Genomic DNA, 6,000 nt, shown 5'->3' on the forward strand with positions numbered 1-6,000 from the left:
CCGGCCATCTCAAACCCGGCCAAATCCAAGGCATTTGGTCATGGGAGGAGCCAGCATTTGTAGTGCACTGGTCCCCCTCACATGCCAGGACACCAACCGGGCACCCTAGAGGGCACTGCAGTGGATTTCACAAATTGCTCCCAGGTGCATACCTCCCTTACCTTGTGTGCTGAGCCCCCCCAAATCCCCCCAAAACCCACTACCCACAACTGTACAACACTACCATAGCCTTAAGGGGGTGAAGGGGGCACCTACATGTGGGTACAGTGGGTTTTGGGGGTGGTTTGGAGGGCTCCCATTTACCATCACAAGTGTAACAGGTGGGGGGGATGAGCCTGGGTCCACCTGCCTGAAGTGCACTGCACCCACTAAAAACTGTTTCAGAGACCTGCATACTGCTGTCATGGAGCTGGGTATGACATTTCAGGCTGGCATAGAGGCTGGCAAAAATTTTTTTTTTTTTTTTTTTTTTTGGGTGGAAGGGTGTTGGTGACCACTGGGGGAGTAAGGAGAGGTGATCCCCTAATCCCTCCAGTGGTCATCTGCTCAGTTGGGGCACTTTTTTGAGGCTTGGTCCTAAAAATAAATGGACCAAGTGAAGCCGGCGAAGTGCTCGTCAGAGCCAGCCTTTATTCCATTATTGGCCAAAGCCACCCATCTCATAACCACGCCCCCATCCCACCTTCCATACCCTGTGGAAACACCCCCTTTAACTTTGGCCGGCTTTGTGACGGAAAGCAGTTGGAGCCAGCCTAAATCGGCTTTCGATTTTACCGATTTGGCCGGGTTCAGGAGATGGTCGGCCATCTCCTGATTTGTGTCGGAAGATGGCCGGTGATCTCCTTCGAAAATAAGCAGGTTAATGACTTATGTTGATTTTCTAGTACTTAAATGGAAATGACTTCAGTGATAGAGTATCGCTATTGACTAGCTTGTTCTTGTTTCTGTATGTTTTCATCTACTTATTACAAAGTTCTAAGCAAGGCAAATTTTTCATTTTGAAACTATACTAAAATTGTTATTATTATTAGATATATAATTTTAATTATATTAACTAATAGACACAAAATTCTATTAGGCCTGGGAGTTCTCCCTGTCTGCAGTTCACTTCTAATGTCCTCTTACACCCATCTATTTTTCTAAAGCTTGAGCTCTCAGCTCCTAGCTCTGTGCTCTGGTGGCTTTTTTCTTTAGTAACATAAATCCAAGCTATATTTTTCTTTCTAATATAATTGCTGGATATAATAATAGCAATATGATGATGTATATATGTCATCCTCCTCTAGGATATACAAAATGTTTGAAATGGAAATTGTTTCATATAAGATTTTGCAACACTTATAATGTTTCTTCATATCTTAACATACTTTCTCAATATTTCTCACAATATAAAAATGATACTAAGTTTATTTCTTGGAATGTGTATGGGCTCTGACACCCAATAAAAAGGAAAAAATATGTTTAGCTCTTAAAAAAATGAAAGCACAAATTATGATTTTACAAGAAACACATCTCCCTGACATGCAGCTTTTCATCAAAACTGGTAATTGGTTAGGTGAATTCTACCAGTCTCCATCTGATGGTAAAAAGGGAGGAGTTGCTATTATATTTGATAAAAAAATTAATAGTTAATCTTCAAAAAGAAACAAAAGATGCAGAGGGAAGATGGCTTCTGTTAAATATAGTTGTAAATGATGTAGAACTAAATTTGCTCAATGTTTATGTCCCTAACAAAGATGACCCTTCTTTTTTTCATACAATAACTGAAAAATTGGCAGAATACCCTCCAGTTCCCATTATCACAGCCGGTGATTTCAATATTCCTCTAGATACATGGTTAGACAGACAATCCAATACAATTTGCCGTATACCTAAAGCACACACTGCCTTCCTCTCTATGATAAATACATATCATCTGATTGATCCATGGAGACAGTTTCACCCAGATTCCAGAGAATACACTTTTTTAATTTCTAATAATTTACTGGATCCAACCATTACTTCAGACATATCTCCAATTACAATCTCAGATCATGCAGCAATCTCTATTACTCTTCAACTTAATGCATCTACCTCATTTAAAAAACCCTTCTGGATACTTAACAGTCTATTATTAATGGATGATAACTACAAAAACAGAATTAACAATGCAATTGTTGATTTTTTTTGCCTATAATCAAGATCCTAACGTAAACCAAATCACAATTTGGGAAGCTTTCCAGCCCACTATAAGAGGAGAATTCATTGCTATCTCTGTACACCAAAATAAAGATATAAACACCTTACAGAATTGGAGAATGAATTAAAATCACTGGAACAACAATATATTGTATCTCCTAATCCAAAACATTCTTAATTCCATATATCAAACCAAATACAAATATAACAGATTATGGAGTATAAAAGCTGGTCATGAGAATGTAGCTGCAAAAACCTCAGAAAGGCGGTATATCAAACCCCATTTCCCTTTCCCTTTATTCGCAATCAATCCCAGTATGCTGAACAGAATAAATGCAGTCATATGCTTGCTAACTATCTGAAAAGGAAAAGAATTAAAACACAGATACCTATAATAAAACAAAAAAATTCAGATATTTCTTATACTAAAACAAAAGATATACTTGAAGCTTTTCACAAATTTTATACAGAACTCTATCAATCAGAAACCTCATATTCCCAATCTCAACTACAAAATTTTCTAAATAATATCTCTTTCCCTTCCTGGTCCACAAAAGAAAGAGACTCACTCCATTCCCCTATAACTGATCAAGAAATCTTAATCTCTATTAACCAGTTAAAGTCTAGGAAAGCACCTGGACCAGATGGTCTTCCTAGCGAATTTAGTAAAGATTTGATCCCCAACCTTCTCAATTTATTTGAACAACTAGAAAATGAATCTTCATTAAAAACACCCAATAGATTCTCTGAGGCAGTTATCACTATTATACCAAAACCTAATAAGGATCCTACACAGGTCTCCAATTATCGGCCAATATCTCTACTAAATATAGATTACAAAATATTTGCAAAAATCCTAACCGTCTGCGTTTAATCATTGGTTCTGTTATTCATCCCAATCAAGCTGGGTTTATGCCAGGGAGATTAATCACCGACAATGCCCACTTGTTTCACCAGATTTCTTTGCTTGCTAAATCTCTAGCTCAACCTGTTATAGCAATGGCTATTGATGCTGAAAAAGCATTCGATAGAGTAGAATGGAACTTCTTATTCTCTGTCCTTCATAAATTTGGAGCACCAGATTCTTTCATCAATAAAATTAAAATACTATACACTAATCCCTCTGCATGCATTATTGCAAATAATACACTATCAAAGCAAATAAGTTTGAAGAGAGGTACCAGACAAGGCTGCCCACTGTCTCCTCTTCTATTTAATTTAGCTCTAGAACCTCTACTTATTTCCATCCGTCATAATTCTACTATACATGGCATCTCCTTTAAAAATGAAGAAATCTAAGCAGCGGCCTATGCAGATGATGTTCTACTGTTCTTCACAAATCCTATATAATCTATAGAAAAGTTTTTAAAACTGGTAGAAACTTACTCTTATTTTTCATGCTACAAGATCAATAAACAAAAATCTAAGTTAATACCCCTTAACGTACATGCTTACACTGACCTAGACCATCAAACCCCCTTATTCCAACCACACAAACCAACGTACATATCAACACTGACATGAACACCAATTCAATACTCCTAACCATCTACTGCCTCACCCTACTACAACACGCACCTACAACTCCACACACAGACAACAATAGCCTCACAATTCTCAAACCACATACAAATCACGAACACAACATGTATACCCAAAAAAACAATGAAGACCATCACAACCCATCACAGATTGGGAAAGAAAGAACGATCCAAACCATCACAACAAGGAGAAAGACAACTAATAAATATTACCCCAAACCTGATTCCAAAAGAACAACACCAACGAATTCAAATAGGTTACACCAACGCCAGATCAGTAGTCAAGAAAACCACAACACTGACTGACTGGATCACGGAAGACCACCTTGATCTCCTACTTATTAGTGAAACCTGGATTCATGATTCCAAAGACCCAATAATACTAGAACTATGTCCACCAGGCTACAAAATTACCCATTGGATTAGAGAAGGAAAAAGAGGAGGAGGCATAGCAATAATCTATAAATCAAAATTCACAGTTACTACAACAGCAGAATCCATCCTACCCCAACTTGAAATAGCCTCAGTTAGAATTGACCACCCTGATCTACTTGACCAACTTAACCTAATCATTTTTTACAGGCCCACGGGCAATTGGCAAGCCTCACAAACACACTTTATGGACTTCATATCAAACACCTGCATATCCTCCCAGAACCTTCTCATAGCAGGGGACATTAACCTTCACCTTGAAGATACTAACATAAAGAACGTAAACGAATGCAAGGAATTCATCCAACTATGGGAGCTTCACTGGCCTACCATGCAACCTACCCATAAAAAAGGACACACACTAGACATCATAACTTACAAACTTTCATCAGAAACCATCTTCACTATCACGGACACAAAATGGACAGTTACACCATGGGCAGACCACTACAAAGCACATACCTCCCTCTACTGGAAAAGAAAAGGGTCACAACGGAAACAAGAAAAAAGAACCTATACTACTAGAGGCAAAATAGACCCACTAATATTCTGGCAAGAAGTATACACGGACGAATGGGCACCTCCTACAAACTCACCCCAATTTCTACAAGAATGGGACAATAGATGCACAGCAATACTTGACAGTATCGTACCGCTCCAAACTAGATCCTCAAAAAGAAACAACTCAATACCATGGTTTAACGAAGAACTGAAAGCCTTAAAAACACAGGTCAGAAGATTGGAAAGAATATGGAGCAAGAAAAGAGACGAACTCACTCTTAACGATTGGAAACAGATGCAAAGAAAATACAAATATAAAATCAGACAAACCAAAAGAATGCACTACAAAACTATAATAGGACCAAACTACAAGGATACACATAAGCTCTTTTCACTTGTGAACAAACTCCTAAACACTACACCAATCACTTCTAACAACACAGAAACCCCATCCGCAACCAACTTAGCGAATTACTTCAACGAAAAAATTATAAAACTCAGACGCATGATACCTCCTAATACCACCAACTACACAAGCATCCTTGAATGCCTAGATCCAAAACCTGGGGAGTAACCAGCAGATCGCTCATGGACCAACTTCGACATAATCTCAGTAGATGAACTCTCACAATGGCTTAAAAAATATGGCAAGAACCAATGCAAACTAGACATTTGCCCTGTCAGCCTAATAAGAGTCGCCCCTAAACAATTCAAGAAAGACCTTACGGACCAAGTCAACCATAGACTCCAAAATGGTTTATTCCCTACGAATAAAGGAAACATCCTACTCACTCCTTTGCCAAAAGACGGCAAGAAAAGCACAATGGACCTAACGAACTACCAACCAGTTGCATCCATTCTGCTTATAACCAAAATAATAGAGGGCATAGTTACGAAACAATTCACTGACTATCTAACCAAACACTCAATTCTACACGAGTCACAATCAGGATTTCGATCAAATCACAGCACCAAAACTTTACTAGTGGCGGCAATGAACTCATTCAAAAAAACAATTGCTACTGGTAAAAGCATACTTGTACTACAATTTGACATGTCAAGCGCATTCGACATGGTGGATCATGGAATATTACTTCATATATTAGAATATTTCGGAATCGGAGGCCCAGTCCTCAAATGGTTCGAGGGATTCCTCACCACCAGATCCTACCAAGGAATTACAGACACCGAAAGATCACCTCCATGGACACCAGAATGCGGAGTTCCACAAGGCTCCCCCCTCTCACCAACCATCTTCAACCTAATGATGATACCTCTAGCCAAATTATTAGCCGATCAAAACCTTAACCCTCACATATATGCTGACAATGTCACAATCTACATCCCG

Source organism: Microcaecilia unicolor, chromosome 7, assembly GCF_901765095.1.
Source record: "Microcaecilia unicolor chromosome 7, aMicUni1.1, whole genome shotgun sequence".
NCBI classification, from domain to species: domain Eukaryota; kingdom Metazoa; phylum Chordata; class Amphibia; order Gymnophiona; family Siphonopidae; genus Microcaecilia; species Microcaecilia unicolor.